General features: G+C 43.9%; 2 pseudogenes across 1 annotated transcript; one reads left to right on the top strand and one right to left on the bottom strand.

The window, feature by feature from the left end:
- The window catches only part of LOC147421757 (uncharacterized), a 144,167-nt pseudogene that overhangs the window by 74,699 nt on the left and 44,041 nt on the right, over positions 1-25,427 (bottom strand).
- Positions 19,702-23,482, top strand: LOC147421759 (uncharacterized; annotated as a pseudogene). Its single transcript, XR_015186829.1, has 5 exons — positions 19,702-19,991; positions 20,217-20,386; positions 20,739-20,999; positions 21,071-21,599; positions 21,975-23,482. The product of XR_015186829.1 is annotated as an uncharacterized LOC147421759 (transcript).

Genomic DNA, 25,427 nt, shown 5'->3' with positions numbered 1-25,427 from the left:
GGCCATCATGTGTTCCACTTATGTACTAAACAGGTGCCCTACGAAAGCTTTGCAGTCTATTACTCCATATGAAGCATGGCATGATAGAAAGCCTTCTATTGAGCACATGCGTGTTTTTGGCTGTTTGGCATATGCTTTGGTGCCACAAACACAACACAAAAAATTGGATGATAAGGCTGTCAAATGTATTTTTGTTGGTTATAGTGCTGAAAGCAAAGGTTATAGGTTGTATCATCCGCAAACAAAGCTTATTCTGGTTTCACGGGATGTAGTGTTTGTGGAAGATTCTTTTCAACCCTTGCTATCATGTACTAGAGACAGTAATGTAAGCTCACAGGACATTTATGACACTTTGTTTCCTCTTTTTAGTGGCGGAAGTTTGAATGTAAATTTCCATGAGGCAAATGTATAGACTATGGGGGTTTCTGAAAATGTTACAGATCAGCCTATTACTAATGCAGATGTACATGATGTATTTGATGAGGAAAGGGTTGAAAATGAGCAGGCTAGAGGTATGCCAAAATGGCTGGTGCATACATTGCGTGACAGTAAATTGGATGCACCTTTGTCTAGTCATACTCGTTCAGGCTCTCGCCATGCATCTTATGCATCAGATTGTTATGCTTTGGCTGTGTCTAGCTTACATGATGTTGAGAAGCCTCTATCTTTTGATGAAGCACACAATTCAAAAAATTGGATGGCTGCCATACAATCAGAATATGATGCACTTATAAAAATGACACATGGACTTTATGTGATTTGCCTCCTGGAAAAAAGGCCATTGGTACAAAGTGGGTTTACAAGTTGAAACGCAAGCCATATGGTGAGATCGATCGCCATAAGGCTCAACTTGTTGCAAAGGGTTATGCACAACAAAAATGCATAGATTATAAAGAGACTTTTGCTCCCACTGGTCGTATGACTACTGTGCATTTTCTATGTGCATTGGTAGCTCATTTTGGTTGGGATGTACATCAATCAGGCGTTGTTATTGTTTTCTTAAATGGTGACATGTTTGAGGAAGTTTACGTAACGCAGCCCCGCGGTTTTGTCGTGAAAGGACAAGAGGACAATGTGTGCGGATGTAAGAAGGCTTTGTATGGGTTGAAGCAATCTCCTCGTGCTTGATATGAGAAAGCAGACACTCATTTGGTCAAACGAGGCTTTCATAAAAGTCCAACAGAAAGCACATTGTATGTAAAGCGTGAGGGTGATGTACTTCTCATTGTGGTTCTTATGTAGATGATTTGCTAATCACTAGACCAAATGAGAGACATATTGTTGAATTTAAGGCTGATTTGAATGCTACTTTCAAGATGAAAGATTTGGGCGAAAAGCACGCTTTGGTGGTACAAAAGGGAGTGTCCTTGACAGAACCTTTGACAAATCTTTAAGTTACAATTTCTACATGTCACATGAAAAACTACCTATCATACTATATATCAGTGGATAGATCTTCAAAAGAAGAATCTAAAAACACAAGGTCCGAAAAGTTTTGATCTAAACTAAAAAAAATTTATCACTCCCCACTTTTTCATTGGTAGAAGTAAAATAGATCCTTTTTTTGTACCACAAAACCACGCTTTCACCCTTGGGGCTATTGCATCATTATTTGGGCATACGGTTTAAGCAGTGTGATGGTGGTATTGCCTTGTGTCAAAGAAGTTACATAGAGACAATGCTATGTAAGTTTGGACTTGAGGATTGCAAACCTATTGCCACTCCCATGGAAATAGGTTTGAAATTGAGTCTTCATGATGCTGGTGATCCTGCTGATGTCACTCTTTACCAACCTGCTATTGGATGCCCCATTTATGTATGCAACACGAGGCCAGATATTTAGTTTACAGTCTCACAGGTCATCAGATTTATGCATAGCCCAGGGTCTGAAATTGGCTTTGCCACTCCCATGGAAACAGGTTTGAAATTGAGTCTTCATGATGTTGGTGATCCTGCTGATGTCACTCTTTACCAACCTGCTATTGGATGCCCCATTTATGTATGCAACACGAGGCCAGATATTTAGTTTACAGTCTCACAGGTCATCAGATTTATGCATAGCCCAGGGTCTGAGCATTGGCTTTGTCAAGAGGATTTTTCGCTACCTTAGCGGCACTTTATATCTTGGCTTGTTTTATCCCAAGGGGAGATCATTGCCGCCAGACTTACATGCTTTTTCGGACTCAGATTGGGCTGGTTGTTTTCACACGCGAGTGTCCACAAGTGGCTTTTGTTTCATGCTTGGAAGTTCATGTATATCATGGTTGAGCAAGAAGCAACCTATTGTGGCCACTTTGAGTTGTGAGGCAGATTACAGGGCAATCTTCACAGCTACGATGGAGTGTGTATGGCACAGACGCCTTATGGTTGATTTGGGTGTTGGACAGGTCACTACCAACACTATCTACACTAGCACTCAGAGCGCATTGGCATTTGCGAGAAACCCAACTTTTCATGCTCGCACAAAGCATATTGAGGTGTATTACCACTATGTCAGGGAGAGGCTCTCAGAAGGAGAGATCAACTTGGCTTATGTGCCAACACAGGACTATCTTGCAGATCTTTTCACAAAGGCATTGTCTTGTGAGAAGCTCAAAGCTTTCCGTAAAGCTTTGGGCTTACTCCCCTTTGTGGAATGATCATGTCCTCAGGGCATGGCACTTCCCTTTACTCATGTGCCAGCTCTTGTTCATTCCATCACTCCAGGGAGGATTTGTTACCATATACATGTGGTAGTGATGTGTGTGAACACACTAGAACCACCGGAGCATTTTTTCCCTCTTTAGGAGGTTTTTTCCCCCGTGCATTGTATATACGCCCATCACTCTAGGGCTATCTATCTTTCCATTGCACACTAAGAAACACACTCTCTATTGTGTGCCTTGAGGTTCCTTCATCTTCTCCAAGCTGTGTGCGTTTCTCTGCAACCCTAATTCCAACATAAATAAAGACACTCCTATTTGGATGTGCGGAACTTCAGAAAATGGGATCTTAAAAAGAGAAGAATGTACCTTAGAAAGGGATTGCACAGACGAAGCCTATGTACTTGAACCCTTTCCAGAATAATTGTTTGAGCCATTTGAGTGGACTCAAATTTTAGCGACAATGGATGTATGTGTGAATACATCTATGCCAACTCAATTCTGCAATGAGGACGGCTATGACATAATTCCCATTCAAATTATTTCAACCCTCCACATTGAAGATGAAGTTGAGGAATCCAAGGACTTTATGAAAGCTCAACAAGTCTTTTTAGACCTCTACTATGATGCAAGAGATGAATTAGAAGAACACTTAGCTACCTCAGAAGATTCGGGGTTGGAAAAAGAACATGTGAGAGCTAAGCTACTTTTGAAAGGAGGGGAGAAAAAGTTTTTTGACTTTCCTAATCAAAAATCAAGAAGAAAAAAATGGGGTATAGACTTTGTTGAGCCAATACAGCCACCTGCTTATAGAACCCAAGCTCAATATATTATTGTAGCTACGAATTATTTGACTAAGTGGGCCGAGGCTAAAGCAACTCAAAAGAATAATTCCAAAACCACTGCCGCATTCTTATATGAGTATGTGTTCACAAGAAATGGAGTGCCAATAGAAATTGTCAGTGATAGGGGAACTCATTTCCTCAATGAGGTAATCGAGTATCTGCTTTATGAATTATGGTCATCCATAACAAGTCAGCTCCCTATCACTCACAAGCAAATGGATAGGCTGAGCATACGAACAAGATTCTTAGCTCGGTATTGACTAAAGTGGTTAGTTCAAGAAGAAGGACAGACTGGGAAATGAATCTCCATGCTTCTTTATGGGCTTATCAAATTTCATTCAAAACATCTTTAAATGCTACACCCTTTAACCTTGTTTATGGTCTTGATTCCGTACTGCCAATAGAATTTATATTGCCGACATTGAGGGTAGCTAAGAATCTTGAGTAGACTGGACATAAATTGTCAGAAAGACTTGAAGATTTAGAGAAGCTAGATGAGCAAAGGCTAACTGCTGTAGCTCACATCTATGCACAAAAACAAAAACAAAAACACTTTTTTGATTCCCATCTAATGACGAAAATCTTCAAGAAAGGGGACTTAGTTTTAGTCTATTCCCTGAAGCAACATATTCCCAAGTTTAAGAAAAAGGAAAACATATCGTTTATCATTAAAGATGTATCTCCATGTGGAGCAGTTAAGTTGTCCACCCTAGATGGTGAACCAATGGCTAATTGGATTAGCAAATGTCATTTAAAGAAGTACAATTTGCCGCTAACCAATGAATTGCTAGAAAGAATGCATGCAACCAAGCAAAGGAAGATATTACGACAGTTGGTTATTGATGAAGCCCAAGAAGAAGCTCGGCTTTGGGTACTCAAAAGGAAAGCTACTCTCAAGAATCAACAAATACCTATTCCCATCAACACATTGGAAATAGATGACTGACAATGGGAATTGCAGAAAGATGCAGTGTCAACAGATGATGTATGTTTAGATGGAATGGACCTTCGCATTAAAGTATAGATCAACAATCATAGCACAAATGCTTTGGTCGATATAGGAGCTAGAGTAAATGCTGTCAGTTATTCCACATACAAGAAAGAAACAACTCAGTCATTGACAGCAGGAATAGCGACTATCAAAGGATGCAACAAGAACCCAACACCAACATTGGGAGTAGTCAACTTGAACATGATAGTACATGGATGTTCATGTCCTCATCAGTTTGTATGCGTATCAGATGAACACATGAGTGAGACAATGATTCTTGGAATTCCTTGGATGCGGACATACAAAGCAATACCAGATTGGGATACAAATCAACTCACCTAAAGGCGGGAAACTCATCATTCCAATTGCACCAAGCAAGGAGGAATGGAAAGGCAATTATCAGCAAAGCAAACCACAAAGTAATCAATGGTCTCCATCCTCTTGACAAGCAAATGCTACAAGTAGCATGCAAGGAGTCAGACAAATTTGGGTATAGAAACCACAACTTAAGGACAAATCAATTCAAATATGGGTGCCCAAAACATTATCGACAGAACCAAAGACGGTTTCAAGAGTCAAAACACAGAGATGCACTTCTCCGAGAAGGGAACCTATCACAAAATGGATTTGGAAGAAAGAGACGCACTTATCTTCTCCACAAACTGCAAAACCAATCAAGCAATGGAGAGTTAAGCCTAAGAAACCTCAACCACACCATTCTGACCAAGACAATCTCAGATATCAATGGCGAGTAAAATCTCAACAACATTCATTATTGGTATCAAAAGCTCAAGAAGCCAGCGTGCTAAAGCATCCTGATGGTACAATCAAGCAAAGAGCACACAAGCTACAAGATTTGCTCTTTGGAAGACAGCAACAACAAGCCTCGACATCAAAAACCCTTGAGCTAATTACTCAAGACCCAACTCCTGCACAACATAATGGTTTGAATTGCATTGATCTTCAAAGCATGGTAGAGCCAACCACAGCTATGCATAGACACAATTGTTCAACATATGCACACAGTCGTCCCGGAGTATGCCACCTAGGAGGGGTGGAAGAGTACTAAGTAATCAAGGGCAATGTTTGAAGAGGGAGGAAACAAGTTTGATGTTAACATGTGATTTTTTGCAAAATTACCTAATAATGCCCTTATAAATCATCAACAGAGGAAATTTAACTGATAATATCTCCCCGATGAGTGTAAATAGTGTATATAATATCAAAAAATCATTAAAAAAAGTTCCTTTTGGTTATTTTTTATTATTTTTCTTGATATTGAGACTTAAAAATGAAGAAATCCAAAAAAAAAACAATAAAGTTGTGTTTTTCAATAGATTTTCTTAACTATTGGATTTTCACTTTGCTTTTTTAGCGCATTGTTATTTTCTTTGATTTTTTCAACAGATAGGTCAAAAATTAATAATAAACGGCAACGGAGCTCAGATGGAAAAACTGAAGACACGGTGGTGATAAAAAAGACAAGGCGGACAAGCACAAAAAATTTCAATCAAATTGGTAGATGGAAGCGGGAAGCCTAAATTAGGCGGCCATACCTACTTTTGCAGAATTCTTGCAAAATGAGCTACAATAATCCGACTGGGAAATTTTTTGAGTCTAACATAGATTTCATGGCCTAGTAGGACTAACAGGGGAATGTGGAAAAAATTGGTTCGGGAGGTCCGAGTATAGATACCCAAGGTAGGCTAAAATCACCTCATTTCCACTTGTTGCCTTAAGAGAGAGAGCTTTTCGACTTCTTTGCGCGTACTTTTCGGACTCTACAATTGTCCGTTTTCATCACCGTCTAACACGAGACATGAGGGGTAAGTTCTTTACTCATCAATGATTCATTTTGTATGGCTGGTAGCTAGTCTAAACCCCTAGAAAAAAGCCTAGAATCCCAGCAGTGCACGAAGACCTACGACCAAAAATCGACCATAGTGTTACCATATACATGTGGTAGTGATGTGTGTGAACACACTAGGACCGCCGGGGCATTTTTTCCCTCTTTAGGAGGTTTTTTCCCCCGTGCATTGTGTATACGCCCATCACTCTAGGGCTTGAAGGGGATCGGGGAGCACCACAGATGGAGAGTGAGAGAGAGAGAAGGAGACACACACACGATGTGGGTGGGGAGACTCAAAGAGTGAGCAACCCCCTATACACTTATGCTATGTATAAGGTATACAAGTCAGTGGGCGCCCAGACTCTGGGCGGCCGGGCAAGGCACAGGCGCCTATACCCCAACAACCTCCCACTTAAAGGCGACTGTGCCTTTAAGCAAGGGAACCTAGTCTAAAGACTACAAAAGGTGAGAGAAAACCACTCTCAACCGATGCCCACTGGCTGGCTGTGATCGTGTGCATCCGGTTGTCCTGCTCCCGTGTAAGTCCATACACCACCAGACGTACCGCACACGTACTGCAAGTATGTACGCAATACCTGCATATCTCCCTCATGCACTATGCCATCATCAGTCAACAAACGACTGACAACCCCAACTGCAAATGCTCCCACTGCAGCTGCGATATCTGGTCTCAAGATCAACATCTCATACATGAGACAACCGAATGCCGATGCAATGCTAGCGGGCCCTGCTAGCTCTACGGAGCATGATCAACATATATATCCCTGGCAATAGGCATCTCTGACTGACAAGGCGTGGCAGCCACATGCATCTCCTGACTGTCCACAAAAGACGCATCAACCTGTCGTGCAACCTCAGAGCACACCAGCTGCTCTAGGTGTCTATTGGAAGACATATCCTGCACAACTATATCCCCATGCTCACTGTCGAGCATAGAAAGGAATGACTGCATAATCGCTGACATCTTAGCCTCCTCTGCAATCATCCACTGCAAACATGACCACTCAATCTTCTGTGACTCACTAGAGCTCTCATGCTCTAACTCCGTATGCATAGACTCTTGCACAACGTCCTCCTGTCGTGACTCACTAGAGCAAGACCGCTCTACCTGTCTATCCTGCATAGAAGTATCTCGCACAACTGACTCTCTGCTTTGCTCAGTCACTAGCAAAGCATGCATGTCTGACTCTATCACCTCTCTGTGTGACTGCTCAAGTCGTGCCCCAACTGTGTGCACAACGAGCTCACTACTCTGCACTCCATGCAAAGCATCCTGCAACCCATGAGCAAAAGAGACTCGCTTGCTCTCTCGCTCTCTACCTGGCTGCATGATCAGAGAGACAACACCGTCTCTCTCGTGATCCACATGCAATGGGTAACCTGTACCACTTCTGGCACCTCTCACAATCACTAGCGAACCCAAATGCAACGCAAAAGATCGCTCAAGCAGCGATACCCGACATCCACTATCCCATAACTGTCTGACTGAGATCAAATCCCGTCTCAGATCTGGCACATAACGCACGTGACGCAGGGTAAATCTCATACCACTGGGCAAGGACAAACATACGTCTCCTGTACCCTCAATGTCATACACAGCACCATCAGCCATGTGCACACAACCAAGTCTCCCACTAGAAAACGTGCTAAACCACTCACGATGCGACGTGACATGGAATGTAGCATCTGAATCTAGTAACCAATGTGAAGACAATGTGCAATCCGATATGCAATCCGTAGACATAAGATCGTATGAAGACAAGCTAGATGTAAATGTGACATCGCCATCACAAGCATACTCAGTAACCACCGTACTGATCTCACTAGCATCTGTCATGCCCAAATTTGCATCACGCATCTGTCGCCTCCTTTGTCTCAAACGCCTGAAACATCGACGCCTAATGTGCCCTCTATGTCCACAATGCCAACATGTCAAGTCTCTATGCCGTCGAGACTTGCGTGTGGGACCAATCTCTCCCATGGACATAGAAGTGGGACTAGACTCCCCTGTAGACATGGATGTCGCATACATAGCATGTAAACTCTGCCATAAAGCATGAGTTGTAGTCTCCCTCGAGACCTGCCAGTAAACAGACTCAACCAGATGCAAATGAATTGTAGACATGGCTAACTCATCAAGATCCTGCCAATCATCATCACGCATAGACTTGGGCTTCGCCGATAAACCAAGCAAGGGTTTATCCTGCCCCAAATCTACCAATGCAACAAGCATATGCTCCTTCCAAGCAACAAAATCTGCACCATCAAACTGTGTAAGACCATAACGCTGGAAGTCAAATGAAAAATCAGCCATAATGCTCGCAAAAGAGCAAGCAACAATGAGTAGCAAATGTCAACCAAATCAGCCCTAAACTGGCTCGAATTGCATCAACAAAGGTCTGCAAGTATGGCTGTAAGATATGGCTGCAAATCAGCCCCAAAATTCAGCTCTTAAACAGCTGCATAAACAAGTCACAAATGTGTCCCAAATCAGCCTACAACTGAGCCATACATGGACACCTGCAAAGAGGAAACAATGGCTGAAACTTCAGCGCCCAAATAAGCCCTCAAACCTACCTGTAAACTTGTAAACCTGTAGCTGAAACCTGCTGAAAAACCTCAAGCCATTAGTGCTCGAATCCGGCTACCTAGCTCGTAGCCACACAAGCATACATCACAATACTCACTCCTGTGAGTGTGCCAAGATAACTGTACGCCTGTCAAACCCGTGAGCTAATCACCAAGCCCACAATGTGCGGTATCGATGCATACACACGCACAGATCTCCCACCTGCAGAGAACACCGCACACAAATGCTGAGTGCAACCCGCAATCTCTACCTAGATCGCATAAATGATGCGCATAAAACTCCTAGGAAAATTTCGCCAGAGTTTCGTCAGTAAAACGGCCACAAAACCAGTAACCAAACTGACTGCACGCTCAAAACCATGAGCAATCAAAGCACGTCAAATCACACTCCAAATGCATGCACCAATCTCCACATTTTTGCATACATCATTGCAAACACCTGCAAATCTAGTACACAAATATCTGCTCTACCTTTGACTGCCAAAAAACATGCTCGAGGCATACATTGCCGAGCTCAAAATGCAATCACATTAGTCTCCCTGAGCATCAAACCACATAAGGCATACATCGTATCCTCCCACCTGTGAGAAAACTTGCAGCAAATATCACTCTCACATCTGAGAGCAAACCATGTGTGGAATCCTCGACACACAATAAACAACTACTGCTGCAGAAAATTCAGCGTTCAGAATTTTAAAATTCTGATATGACGAGCGCGTCCGGAGCGTGCCAAAACCCCAAGGTAGACTCCTGGATCATATGTATCCGAGTCCGGGTGTGAAAGCTATGCCAAAAACAGTGTTTTTGGGACCCGAAAGTGCACAAATAAACCTGCTGCTGTACCTGCTGTAATTCAAAGCATAATTTCAGCAAATAGACATCACCATCGCGTCCGGAGCGTGCCAAAACCCTGACCTAGACTCCTGGATCATGTAGATCTGACTTTGTATGACGGAGCTACGCAAAAAACTGCGTTTTAGAGCCCGAAAATGGCAAAAACGAGCTGCACACAGTCTTGAACTTGCTCCTGCTCCTGCTCCACTCTGCGTGATGCAATGTCCTCTCAATGCAAGCTCCAACACAAGAGCTCTGCCACAACAGCATCCAAGCACTCGAATGTCAAGCTCTCCTCCGCCGAGCACTTCTCTAACGAGCTCCACTGAGCTCAAAAGCTCCTCTCACCAAGGAAACCGCAACCGCCTCCTCGACCAAGCTTGACCACACCAAGCTCCTAAGCTCCAAAGACAATGCTCCTCAAGCTAAAATCGCTCTCCGTGAAACTCCGCGATCGAACTCCACCGTCGAGAGCAAGCGAGCTATCGCCTCGAAGCTCTCAAAGCCGTCGTGCAATCCGCGGTCACCATAGCTCTGATACCAATTGAAGGGGATCGGGGAGCACCACAGATGGAGAGTGAGAGAGAGAGAAGGAGACACACACACGATGTGGGTGGGAAGACTCAAAGAGTGAGCAACCCCCTATACACTTATGCTATGTATAAGGTATACAAGTCAGTGGGCGGCCAGGCAAGGCACAGGCGCCTATACCCCAACAGGGCTATCTATCTTTTGTATTGCACACTAAGTAATACACTCTCTATTGTGTGCCTTGAGCTTCCTTCGTCTTCTCCAAGCTGTGTGTGTTTCTCTGCAACCCTAATTCCAACAATTGGTATCGGAGCAGGTCACGTCCTCCCGGGGTTAGTCGCCAGCTGCTCCAGCACACGCCTGCTCACTTTCTCCGATTTCAGTGAGCTTTGGCGAGCGTTCGTAGGTCGACAAATATTTTGGGCTCCGTTTCCACTACAGGCAGTACTGCACAGGCTATTTCGTCATTTTGTGCAAAATTTTTTGTCAGTGCCGTTTTCTGCATAACAGGTGCCTTATAGTCTTCTACGGTTTGTGCTATATAGCACAGGTTGTTCTCGCTCCATTTCTCCTATTTTCGGGCAGTTTTCACATCAGGTGCAGCATTTACCATGGCTGACAACAACAACACAGATGTGTTCAAGATGTTTGTTGCTGAGGACAGGTTGGATGGGGACAACTACCCTATGTGGGCTTATATGATGCAACATGTTCTTGTGTCAAAAGGTGTCTGGAACATTGTGCAGGGCATTGATGTACGTCCTGGTTCTGAGGATGTAGGCGATGTTGAGGATGTTGCAGGTCTTGCTGCAAGGATTGCAGGTGTTAGGGTTGTTTTGCCTACGGCAGAACAAGCTCGTTGGGATGTTAAGGATGCGCAGGCTCATGCATTGATTGCGTTGTTTGTGAAGCGCACCATTGTTCCTCACATCCGTTCAGCAAAATCTGCAAAACAGGCTTGGGATATTCTAGCAGGTCTTTATGCAAGCCGCACTGAGGCTAAAATTGCTTTGCTGCGTAAAGAGCTGGAGTCGAAGATTATGCATGAGGAGGATGATATGGACACTTTCCTTGCTAGTGTCAAGGATATCAATGAGCAGCTTATTTTCGCAGGTGAAGTCATTTCGGACAGTTCCCTTGTGCAGACTGTTCTTGATGCCTTACCAGATTCCTACCAGACTTTTGCTAGTACTTGGAGATTGATGACCCAAGGAAATCCAGAAGTTGTCAAGTTTGATGCATTATGCACATTACTGTTGCAAGACTCACTATCCAGAAAAAACAGGACTAGACAGCGTGCAGTTGAACAGGCTTTTATTGCTCTTCAAAGAAAGGGTGGTAACAGCAATGCAGCCACTTCTTATGGTTCAGATCAAGACCACCCGAGGTGGACACTGAGTCGGTTGAACAAGAATCCAAGGTATCTGATTCTGTTCACAAGAGCACTTGCGCCCCTACAAAAGGATCCTACTTTTTGTCCTATAGCAAGAGTGAGGACTTGGCAAGCACATGAGGCACTAATAAAGAAGTGGCCAACTTGGCTGAGTTACACCAGATTGCCTGCTCGAGAAAAGGGACCATCGACAGAAGAGTACACGGTGAAAACCCTAATAGGCGCCATGTCCTTCTTCAGAAGTTTACCAGATCTATCATGTGCAATGTTATACAAAATATGTTGAATGCTGCTCACCTGCATCGAAGTATTCCATGAGCTAGAACAAGTATTCCGTGGATGTCATTCCTCGAGGGTAACACAGGGTTGTGCTATGATCTTAGTGGCCAACCTTCCGAAGAAGTTCTCTATGGCTTCTATGTCAGATGTATGTTTTTACCTTCTCACAATATGTTGGCGTTTGAGGAAGCGTTCTACACAGGATTCTTCACTTGGTGAACAAAAATATTTGGGCCAGTGATCAGCAACCTGACATCACGATTTGTAGGATACTCAGCAGTGGAGCTGAAAACAAAGTCACTATGCAGTTCTTGCAAGTGCCAGATAAAGAGAGTAAGATCAAATACCAAAAGGCACTAAATGCGCTTAAAGACCGCCTCGCCAGCCGTCAACCAAAAGACTACTTCAACCCATAAAGTTGTGTCAAGGGACGACACAGGTGAGGAGGGGGGGAATGTTAGCACAGATACCATTTTTCGGAGCTCTTTTTGTTAAAACACTTATTATTTTTGAAGAATCGAGAATATTGTAACTCCTATTTTTCGGATAAACCTTGTAATTCATGAGCCGAGGCTACAAGCTTCCAGATTGTATCAACCTGTCATTACCTATCTTTAGTTAGAGCTCTTTTATGGGGTGGTTAATAGTGAGAGTTTTACACTCTGTGTCTCTCTCTCACACACAAGCACGTGGACTACACGGGTCTAAGATTATCATCTCTCTCTCTCACTCAGTCTCTCTGTTTGTCTCACTCACTCACTGTCAGAAGAAGGATTTGTAGGCGAGTCACTAGTCGTTTCAGAGGCTCTTTGTTGAGTGGGTAGAGCTGTGTGTGTGTGTGTGTTAGGCTGCAGTGTTTGGAACGCATTGACTGCAGGAGACATTAGCAGAGGACACGGGGAGGCTATGTAGGGTTGACGACCTTGCTCTGCAGCTGTGGTCTTGGCGGTGCATCTATGTAGGCGCAGCAATGGTGCGAGGGCAGAGGGGCAAGGACAAGTGTGTCTCGCACGACAGCAAGGGAGATCTCCTGGAAATTACTCGATGAGGCTTAACATTATGAGTTCAGCTTGGGGGTAGCAAATGGGCAAGAGCTGTTGATCGCAGTGAACAGCCATTGCTGGTTCGCTGCTGCCAATTGCACCTACAACACCATAGAAGCTCATGATATTGTTGTGATTGTGAAGGTGCAAGCATAGGCAATTGCATTTGCAAAGAAGTTGACTCTTGAGTTTCCATGAGGCAGACAAACGCAGGGCAGGATCTTTGGTGTGTTGGGGGAGGGAAGGATCGTCGAAGATTCCACAAAATTAGAAAACACGAATCCGGTCTCCTGGACCAAGTATGTAGAGCGAGTAGTGCTTATGATTCATCCATACGATTGTAGAAAAGGAATAAGGAAGGGAGAATCTAGAGGAGATACTCTCAGAATGGGGGACGTGATTACTAAATTGATGAGAATAGGGGAAGTTTATAACACCACACGAGCACAAGGGAGTACTTTTTTTGGAGGAGGCACAAAAGCCTATACATAGGCATGCCCCCGCCCCCTTTACATGAATGTCGGGACCGTTTTTTTTTGGGTGGGCGAGGGGGGGGGGGGGGGCTCGTTACTAATTGACACCTTCATTTGGGAGGTGGGATCAATGGCTCACGATCATCGGTTGATCGTGATCGTTGGATTGCCTACGGAATGCAAAAGATTCCCACTTTCTCAAATTCGGGACTTGAACCCACTACCCTCTCCCCCACGGGATTGACTCTAACCACTAGGCTAACGTGCGCTCGTTGGAAGGTGTGTGTGGGATAAGTTTATAGATCACGGCGTCGCGGACAAGTTTACACCTAGTTCACACCTAGTTCATACCGAGTTCACACTGAGTTCACACCAAATTTGGTGTGGTGTGCAGGCCCTCCCCAGTTCACACCGTGTTCACGTCGAGTTCACACCAAATTTGGCGCGGTGCACATATCTTTGAGTTCACGCTTAGTTCACACCTAGTTTGGATGTCGATCGGATGACCCGGATTGCACCCGCCTCGCGACGCCTATTGTGGGTCATTGATCCCACCTCCCTAGGGAGGTGTCATTTAGTGATGGGGGGGGGGGGGGGGGGGGTTGTCAGGTCTAAATTTGGGATTTTCTTATTTCTTACGTATCTTTGTTCCACATTGTATCGACCTTTACGATACCGAAGCTTGGTGTCATATTCCTGAAGAATCTCGGTCCACCTGGCTTTCCGACCCTTCAAATTCGTTTGTTGCGTAAACCATTTGATGCTTTCATGGTCAAACACAATCTCAAACTGAGCACCATACAGATAATGCCGCCATGTTTTTAAGGCAGACACTATTGCATAGATTTCGCGCTCATAAGCAGAGTAGTTCTGTTGAGCTGCATCAAGCTTCTTGCTTTTAAATGCAATTGGCCGTCCGTCTTGTAACATGACTGCTCCAATAGCACGGTTAATAGCATCCGTTTCCAAAACGAATGGTTTCAAGGGATCTACAATAGCTAGTATAGGAGCTATAGCTAATGCATCCTTAAGCGTATCGAAACGGTGCTGTTGAGCGGGTCCCTATTGAAAAGCTTTGCCTTTGCCTTTCAGTTGATCCGTCATGGGAACAACAATATTAGCATAGTTTTTAACGAACCTGCGGTAAAAACCTGCAAATCCTTAAAAAATATGTAACTCTTCAAGATTTTTAGGAGAACGCCATTGCCGGATTGTATCCACTTTGGATTGATCCATATATAGCCCATTAGTTGAAATAACATGCCCCAGATAGTGAATTTCTTCTTTCAGAAAATCACACTTAGATTCCTTGGCATATAATTTGTTTGTTCGTAACAACTTGAACACCTGCATGAGATGTTGTAAGTGTTCTTCTTCAGAAGCACTGTAGACTAGAATGTCATTGAGAAAAACGATGACAAATTTTCCCAAGTACGGATTCAAGACACTATCCATAAGTGTCATGAATGTTGCGGGCGCATTGGTTAATCAAAAGGGCATCACCAAAAACTCATAGTGTCCAAACCTTGTTCACAATGCACTTTAGGGTATATCAGCAAGTTGAATACGAACTTGGTGATAACCTGACCGCAAGTCTATTTTCATAAAAATGCGAGCTTGAGTGAGTTTGTCAAACAACTCATCCACTCGTGGCAACGGGTACTTGTTCTTAACCGTAACTGCATTTAAGCCACGGTAGTCTACGCACATGCGCATACTGCCGTCTTTTTTCTTCACTAATAGGATAGGAGAAGCCCATCGTGAAGAAGTGGGTTGTATAAACCCTCTGCTAAGGTAGACAACAAGCTGACGTTCCACCTCAGCAGCTTCAGAGTAACTCATACAGTAGGGCAGTTTACTGACAGCTTTACAGCCTGCAACCACATCGATGCTATGTTGCACCGATCGTGTCGGCGGTAATCCTGGTGGCAAATCATTAGGAAAAACATCTTGAAATTCCTTTAATAATTTTTGTAACTCACTAGCAATGTTTGCTTGTTTGGAAGTAGCCATTGGTAGAAGAGATGAGAGAGAAGCATGCGACGTTGAGGAATGTTCAACAGATTCAATGTTAGAGAGAAAATGAGACAATGAGTAACACAAGAAAACTTGATCTATTTCATTATCAGAAACGAGCTGCATAAGCTCAACGGTACATATCAATGGTGAAGAAGGTACATCCTTCTCTCCTAACAACAACACATGTGCGCCATGGGATTCGAACATCAAGCTGTTGTGCTCATAGCTAAGCTTCAGTGATGGTCATAGGCTATGCAACCATTCCCTACCAAGGACCACATCTGCACTCTCCATGTTCATAACTTGAAAATCCAAGGATGTGGAGTAACCTTGTACTTCCAACGGAACAGCTCGGACTTGAGTATCCTAGATTTTGGTATCATGTCCATTCATCATTGCTACCTTGTAGTGGTGGGTACTCGGAGTTTGAGGCAATTCGAGTTTTTTGACCAATCCATAATTGATGAAATTGTGAGTAGCACCGTCATCTACCAAGATGCGTACCTTGTGTCCTTGCAGAGATCTGTGCATACATACTAACTCATGTGGTCCGAAGGTCAGTTGCCACATGGAAGCTGTGAGACAGCATTCATGCACCACCTCGGTGTGTGTTACTTCCTCTGTAGAGAATCGTGAGGAAGACTCAAGAGGCAGCAGTTGCACCGTGTGCAGTGCTTTCTCCTTGCCCTGAGCAACAGATTTTCCCTTGGGACAATCCTTTTTGCCATGACCGCTTCCTAAACATTGAAAACATAATTTCTCTTTCATAGTTTTGTCAAAGTCCTCAGGAGAGAGAGGACCTCTGGACTCCTTGGGTTTTTTAGATGCTTTTGAATTTGCTACTATAAATTTTCTTTTATTGTGCCCATACTGTGTGCGTGTATTACCATGTATATTAGCAGACACGTGAGTATTCTGTGCTTTCTTTTCATCTGGATCATCGTGAATATGTGCTTTCACTATGGCTTCCTCAAGTGTTTTAGGGTCTTGGGGGTTGACGTGCTTCTTAAGCTCTGGTGTCAGACCACGTATAAATCCCCGTACTTGCTGAAAGTTATCTAATCCTTCCAACTTGAGGATAACATCCCGATAGTGAGATATTATTCAAGCAATGATGGATATTGGCGCATGGAACACGTGTTCCAAGCCGTCCAATTCCAATCGGCCTCATTTGTAGAAAAAAATTCTTTGCGAATCATAGCTTCAAAAGCTGCCCAACTCTGTGGTATGATATTCTTCTCCTTGAGAGACATCCACCATTTGTAGGCCTTGCCTTCCAGAGTTAGGCTCGTTCGCAGTGCTCTGACTGCGTTTGGAGTACGCCGTAAGGCGTGAATTCCATCCCACTTACTGAGAAAGATATTCATTGCATCCTTATTGCGGTCTCGGTCTTCTCCCTTAAAATTCAGTGGTTTGGCGTTTTTCAACAACTCATCCACCTTTTTTGCAGTGAGAGTGTGCAAAGTATCAGCAGTTGGACCTTGTCCTTGATTAGAAGGGCCTTGCTTTTGTTTAGCAACGTGCTCATGCATGTGCGTGTCAACAGGACCCTTGGATTGTTGTTGCATTAATTGAATCACTAATGTGGATAATTTAGTGACATTTTCATTTAAAGATTTAAAATTTCCTTCCATAATTGATATGCGTGTCTGAAGCGCATGAAATTCTTGAATGTCGAGCAATTCATAAGTGTCATCACCTACCGTAGCGTCGCGGGTACTCTCCTTGAGAGCATTCGGCCGCGGGCCATCATGGGCAGGATCAGGCGTACTTTGCTCAAAATCAAAAGTCATATTGATATCTGAATCCATGGCGACACAGTGCAGTGCAATGAATAGTCAGAAAAATACCTGAGATTGAGAGCACTTGCAAAGTTTAATTAGCCTTGCTAATCCCGTCGAAGTCGATATTATCCAAGTGGAAATCAATTCGAAATGTCTGCTGTGTAGGGAATTCCTTAATCCCTTGTAGCCGAATCGATTATGGGTAGAATTGCGTTCGACCGTAATCGATTTTGAAAAATAACGTCACTTTGAACTCCCTTTGAGGTGCTTTATTAAATTTCCGATTTTCTACCGATAATACGTAGAGAATGTGTGTGGTTGATGTACTTGCCGGCCGTGTCAGGATGCCGAGCTTTGCCAAAGCTTCAAAAGAGGGAGGGGAGGGTACCCACTGTGGGTACCGTCCCCTAGTTATTGAAAAACTTGGCCACTAATCCCCAATGGGGTTGGGCGCCCGTCGGGTGTGAAATTGGAGTTGCTCACCGGCTCGTATGATGCTCGTCTTCGCCTGCTACATGCACGAGAGTTGGTCCCCACGCCGGCGTGATGCCGTAGAGCCCCCAAGGGCGTAGCTTGGTGCAGGTCGCCGACAGGCGGCTTCTCCTTGCAAGGGATGTTGCCCATGCCTTCGGGCTTGTCGTCCTCCTCACAGGGGTGAGCTCCACGCCCAAAAAAAGGAACCTTGCTCTTGATACCAATGTTAGACAAGGGGAACTAGAACCTAGGAGTCCACCTCCCAACCACCCACTATATAGCATGGCTCCTAGCCCTTTGCCCTAGTTGGAATCCCTTTCCACACTACCTAGCCCGGCTTTGCCCTTGTCTAGTCCGGCCTTGCTGTTGTCCTGACACGCAGGATCAATAGAAGAAGTACGCTGATGAGAAATGTCGGCAAGGTACCTTTGAGGAAGGGGAGGAAGTATTTTTACGTGTACCAGAGCATTCAGAAAGTCTGAAAACTAGGCCAACACCTAAATTATCTCTGATTTACGTACGCATCATCATGTACGTCAACAAGCTTTAATCAAGTGGAAAGATCGACCTGAGGAAGGTGCCACTTGGGAAAACATTAGTGCTCTTAAGAAGAAGTTTCCCACTTTTGTTTTTGAGGACGAAAACTCTTCCTTAAGGGGGGAGTAATGTCAGGACAAGGGCAAGGCCAAGGAGACGGACTGGGCCAGGGGTCAGGCTAGGCAGTGTGGACAAGGGGATCCGTCTAGGGCAAGAGGCTAGGAGCCTGCCTTTATATTGGGAGGTTGGGAGGAGGATCCTAGGTCTAGTCACCCAAGTTCTTACACTCCAAGTCTTCGCAAGAGAGAAAGCATAGATAGAGAGAGATAGATAGGGATCCTCGAAAGCAAGAGAGAGCAAAAGACCACCGCCTTCAAAAGTGGGCACGGATGAGCCAAAGAAAGAAGGCTGTTGTGTGGAAGGAGAGACAGACAAGGGGGCTATTAGCTGCACCATACCATGAGCAACAAACAGAGAGAGCGAAGCAGTGCACAGGCTGTTCACCAGCACCAGGCTGGGCTCCAAGTCTCTGCTAGAGAGAAAGCATAGACATGGAGCCTCGCAAGCCCGCTCGCAAGCAAGAGAGAGCAAAAGACCACCACCTTCAAAAGTCGGCGTGGATGAGCCATAGAAAGAAGGCAGATGTGTGAAAGGACAGAGAGACAGGGGGTTGTTAGCTGCACGACACCATGCCCTCACATGGCTGCGGCCCACCTTACCACATGCAATGCATTGCCCATTAGTGTGTCTCCTTCATCTCATTTGAAAAAGGAACAATAATCAAAATACCCCTCTAATTTGTGAAAATTTTCAAAATACCCCTCAAATTTTAAAAATTCTCAAAATGCTCCCTATAGTTTGTCATAATTTTCCAAAATGCCCTTCAAATTTCTCAAATTTCCAAAAATACCCCTAGTTGTGAGATTTCCAAAGATAAAAAAACTTGTAGCTTCTCATGAGAAGACCGATTGTCTATCAATACAAGATGCTAAAACTAGAATTTGAGCTTGTTATGTAGGGTTTGGAAATGAATTGTTTCATTATTTTTAGACATAATTGCCTTTTCAGGAGGTGATTTGTGACAAATTACATTCTAAGCATTCAAACACGGATTTGACTTGTCAAAAAGGAATAAAGTTTAGAAAATCTTGAATAATCCAACCAAAATAGATACAAGGATATTTTGGAAATTTTTGAAATATGAGGGGTATTTTGGGAATTTCCATAAATTAGAGGGGTATTTTGGTAATTTTCCCTTTTTAAAAAAGCCACAGCATCCTCGACAAACCCTCCAGGACTTTTTCGAAAACGTGCACACATAGGCATCATACAAGACCAAAGAGTGTTTCCTCGCAGCTCAACCTTCAGTTGACCGAATATTAAATGAGCCCGTCCTTTCAAGGCCGTAGCCTGTGAGTACCCCTCTCGCTCTCGCACTTCATCTCTGATTCATCGCGGGCTGTAGCCTGTGGGTGAGAGCATATTAAGATCATGGCGGACTTGGTGGGCGTTGGCGGTGCCTTAGTGGGCATCATCAGCAAGATCATTCAGCAATGCGAGCAGAGGACGGAGAATGCTCAGGTCATGCAGGAGCTCCACAGCTTCTTGCAAAGCCTCCAGGATTACATCCAGCAAACCCAGGAGAAGGCGCTGGTGCTCCGCAACAACAGTGCTGTATGGGCTTTAGGTAATTAACCGGGCCTCAAGGGAAAATTGTCTTGTGCACATAGCTATAGGTATAGGTCGTCTGCAGAAGCTCATGTTGTTGAATATTTTAGGGAAACATAAGGCTTTGGCATTTCCCCCACCAATTAGATCACCATTTGGAAGGAAAATGTCAAGAAACTTCTTGTGTCAGAGTATAATGACCTGTACTGCTCCTGAATTGTGTTAATTGATCACGATTTGGCAGGTGCCCTGCAAGAGGACTTGGAAAATGCTATCTTAATGGCGAGTAAAATCTTGAACAAGGGCTTTGTGCGCTCTCTTTGGGATGCTAACAAGATCCAGTCCAGACTACAAGTGCTTCGTGATCGCGTCATGACGTCTTTCCAAACCAGGCTTTCTGTGGCTGCACTTGATGTAATGTTTTGTTGTAATCATTATGAAGTTCTGCACATCTGAAACCTCACTTTCCGAAGAGCGATGTCATCATGAGCGCTTGCTAGGCGAGCCTATTGCATGCTGGCTCCCATGCAAGAGTTCATGATGTTGACTTTGGGAAAGGAAATAGAAGAGGAAAGGGTTTCCCACTTTCTGAAGTGTGATGTCGTATGAGCTCTTGCAGGTGAACCTACCACATGCTGGCTCCTGTGCAAAGACTTCATGAGGTTGAATTTCGGAGGGACGGGAATGGGTTGTGCACAAGGGCAGATGTCCACAACCTTTTTTTAACAGATTATAAGGATCACTTAACCTTCTTTCATTACATCAGGTGGCTATTGAAGGCAAGCAGGCTCAGGATGCTTTCCAAGAAGCTATGCTGAAGGTGAACAAAGAACTGCAGGAGAGCTGTTTCTCCACCTCTATCTCTCTAAAGCAAGAGCAGCACGTGGCTCTTCGAAAAGAATTAAGGCAAGCCCTGCAGCCCATAACTATAGCACTGGAGTCTCACAGTCATAGGATTGAGGCGGCGGTGTCCATTATACACAGTTTACAACCGCAGACCAGCGACGCAGAGAAGTTTTTTGAGGATGTATGTGCTCTCTCTTAAACCCTTACTATTTAGTACTGCGTTAAGCCTTGACTGATTGATGTTAAATGTAGGTTTTGGCGGCATTAGGTGGTTTATCAGTTAAGAATCAGGGTGATGCTGCAAGCAGGAGCAACTCCTCAAGCAGGCCTGTGACACATGCCAGTGGCAGTGCCAAACGAAGCCCCAGTTTGGTCAAGTGGTACGAAGATCCCGTCACATGGGAAATCATGTGTGACCCTGTCAAGGCAACTGATGGCCACACCTATGACAGGTGGACGATACTGAGGAAACCTTGCCACATGGCTATGAGCCCTTCCCGACCAGACGACCTACGCCCTTTCCACATTGCAACAGATGATATTGATGTACGGAGTCGCTTGTTTCACAAGTTCCCTGAGCAGGAATCCCAGTTTCGGGCGAAGCGTGCTGCATATAGAGATGCTGCCTTGCATGAGGCCCAGCTTGGGCACTTTGCTGATTCTGTGAGCATGCTCAGGCATGTCCTGGACTGGGCTCCTCACGATGTTGAGTGTAGCGAAAAACTACAGTACGTCCAACGCCAAATGAGAGCAGCAAGTGGCAAGTTAATCCCATCAACAGGTAATTTTCTCCTGAAAACAACCATGATCATGAATTATCTATTTTTCTTAACTTTCTTCATGGCATTATGTGCCATGAAGAAACAATCACATAGCCTTGCCTTAGGTAGGCCAGTAAGAATGTCTTTTTTTGTTTTGCAAAGCGCACTCGACTGATCACTAAAGCATGCCAAATAGATGTGCATAAACTGATGACCCTTACTACGTCAACAAACATCTAGATGCACCATTTAGGAGATAGGTGCATATAATACGTCCGTTTAAAGCGTATTATACGTACACCGTATAACGTACAATGCAACTTAGGACATGTCCCTTTAGACCTAATACAATTGTGTGTATCTACTCAATTAATGATGCTGCTGTGTGGTGGCAGATGATGCTAACCTGTTTGCAAGAGAAGTTGATCAGAGCCGGCAGGATGCCAACACCAGCAGCTCGGCTATAACAGTTCAGCCGCGGCATTTGTATCCTTCCCACCTGGACAGTGCCAGGTGCAACAGACACTTGCTTTTGTTGTCCCCAGATGGTCTCTCTTGTAGCTTTCGCAACACTGCTGCTACTGTAGAATCAGATAATGTAGGTGCTGCAATCGCGGATATGGCAGTGCCTGTACGTGATGAGCTACTACGATTAACAACCCTCTTTTACTTTGAGATCACCATAGAGGAGCTCGATGGGAACAATGTAGTAGGCCTGGGCTTCACAGGCTCAGAGAGCTTTCGCAACAACTTTTTGCCTGGACGCTATCCTAACTCTTGCGGCTTAAACCACGTCGGGGATCATGGTTACATCTTTGCTGATGGCAGGCAGCAGGGAGGAGTGGACCAATGTCAAGGAAGGGTGATACAATGGGTGCTGGTATCCACCATGGCCATGAAGAGATATTCTTTGTGTATAATGGCTCTCTCATAGCTGTAATCACCAATACACTGTCAGGTAGGGTAATGCCCATTGTGGCTCTTGGGTCGCCAAGGGCATGTGTTAAGGTGGCATTTAATGATTCTGCATTCTGTCCAGAGCAAAGGCCATCCAGGCTAGTTACCTCTGATCCTAATTTCCAGGACAGCAATATAGTGTCTCTCTCTCCCGATGGCCTCTTCGCTCAGTATATCGCACAGCCAGTGCCCCCCCAAACAATTGCGGAACTTCCAGCAGTTTCTTTTCAAGCAAATTGCGTTGCATGCTTCCGACATCCCAGTCAGAGCTACTACTTTGAGCTCACTGTAATAAACAAAGGTGATTGTGGCTACATAGCCATAGGTTTCGTTCAGCAAAATTTCTTCCAAGCATACAAGCAGCCTGGATGGTATCGCAACTCTTGTGCATATCATGGGGATGACGGTAACCTGTTCTTTGGATCCTCAGCTGTGGCAGACAGGTTTGGCCCGACCTTTTCTACTGGGGATACTATTGGTGCTGGCATTGACCATGCTTCTAACACCATTTTTTTCATAAAAAATGGGAAGAAGGTGGGTCATACGAGCAGGCTGAGGATGTCATGCGCTCTTTTTCCCATCATTGGATTGCATAGCCCAGATGAGGTGGTGTCTCTCAACTTTGGTCACGCTCCTTTTTCCTTTGATACTAGTATACTAGCAACGAGCAGCCTGAATGGTATCTAAACTCGTGTGGCTATCATGGGAATGATGGTAGGTTGTACAAAATGGGAGTGTAGTTTGGCCCGACCTTCTCCAATCTGGATGTCATTGGTGCCGGTATGGACCACTCCAGCAACACCATTTTCTTTGCAAAAATTGGATGCCTAGTAGGAGACACAAGGCAGATGAATATTTCATATGCTCTGTGTCCAATAATTGGATTACATAGCACAAATGAGAAGGTGCATCTCAACTTTGGTCAAGCTCAATTTTCCTTTTGACACTTCTCAATTGCATTGAAATGCCTTTTTTTTTTTCCTTGCCTTCACATCACAGGTGAAGACATAGTGGGGGTTTCTATTTGGAATGTTTTTCTGGAAGTGTCGATTGAATTTAGGGAAGCTTTTACTGACCTTTTGCCAAATGGAAGTAGAGCACCTACTGCAATTCTCATGGTGAGGCATATTGGAGGCTCCTACTTAATCCAAATTTCACAACACTTCCATTTCAAAGTATTAGGTCTCTCCAATCTTGAAAAAATAAATAGCCCTTTGAAACATCTTAACTGCCCAAGTGAAGGGTGAGTTTAGGAAATGAAAAGACCTATGAAGGTGGAAGGTCAAAAGACTTTGTGTCCATATAAAGAGAGGTGGTCAACATCACATTGTATAATCCCACACATAAAATTGAAGTTGCTTGTTGTTTGTAAAATTCTTGTCTCCATTTAACCGGCCAGTCTTGATTTTCAACCGGCTCAAGGCAAACCTTTCCAGAACATTGTCTTGGAGAGAGTGGTTATCATTCATATAGAATTATGGGTGTAAAATCAATTTAGATAAAACGAGTTTCCATGACCTCCTCCATGGCAAATAATCACTAGCCAAATCAACTCTTAACATCGGTGGCTTTGAGGTCACATTTGGCTAGCGACACATTCACAATCCGCAATAAGGGAGACATTCAACAAGTAGTAGCATCCATGGCACAAAAATACAGTAGTCGTCAAGAGAGACGTCTGACAAAGGGGAAAAGGGGATATTGAGAGAGAATAATTTGCACTAAAAGGAGAAATTGTTGAGAGTGATGTAACAAGAAAAGGAAGTAACCAGATAGTAATAGACAAAGCTACCAAAGGTAAAGTAACAAAGAAGCAAAAGATCACCAAAGTCAAGGAGTGGCGAAAAGTAAGGGATGTGAGTAATAGTAGTGCTTCTTGTTGTAGTAGTCATAAAAAAAGCTCTGCTATGATGAAAATATACAAGGGCAGCAACAAAGAAGGGCTACTAAGACCAGGAAATATGAAGAATAGAGGACATGAAAAATGTGGGTTCTTCTATCAATTAACCATCGAGCATTGAAGGTAGTGAGGATGATAAGCAAAAGAAGCATATATATGTAGAAGAAATAACAAGTTGGCATTAGAAGCGGATAAGCTTACCTACTCGTGAAGATTTATTGTAGCCATTCACATGGAGTAGTGGTTGATGGAGACTCTTTGGCAAAAACTTATATTAAGAGTTTTTCTATTGTATTTTTATGTTAAGTAATAGATTCAAAGTTAGAATCATCATAGTTTATCTATGTAAGTGCCTCATTTAACTTTGTATAGTTAAATAAAATACCAAATAGGAACTATAGGTGCAATAAATGACATCTTATGGTCTTAGGGCCATAGGATACTCTATTTATTATTGTTTAGATTTTTTAATTGTTTGTGAACATAGAGCATAGAGGGTTTTTCTCACTACCATAGAGGATATCATATGGCCTTGGGGCCACAGGGTCTCAATATTTACGTAGAGGATTTCTTACTGGCATAAAGGGTACCTTGTGGCCCTAGGTCCATAGGGTGCAAACATAGATCATAGAGGATTTCTTACTAGCACAGAGAGCACCCTATGGCCTATGATTTGAAGAGAGAGGTGAATGCTATCTTTGTGAAACATACAAATTTCTTTGAAGGAGAGGTGCAAAGGTACTTAAAAGAACACGAGAGGGTTGAGGGACATATGGCCAATATGCATGGAACGTGTAATGAGGGTCTCTTGCAGTATGATATGAGTTCTCAAGAGGGTTCATTTCATGAGAAGGAAGACGTGGAAGGTATGATTCTTTTGGATGAAGCTTTGGAGGGGTTTCGAGATACATATGAGAAGGATACTCAACAACTTGACTTAGGACAACAACTTAACGATGATTCTTTTAATCGGTGTAAATATGTCTTACAA

This window comes from Adiantum capillus-veneris, chromosome 27, assembly GCF_014529385.1.
Source record: "Adiantum capillus-veneris isolate H3 chromosome 27, ASM1452938v2, whole genome shotgun sequence".
Lineage (NCBI taxonomy): Eukaryota > Viridiplantae > Streptophyta > Polypodiopsida > Polypodiales > Pteridaceae > Adiantum > Adiantum capillus-veneris.
Note: the sequence above shows the minus strand (reverse complement) of the source record. Positions and strands in the feature narration are given on the sequence as shown.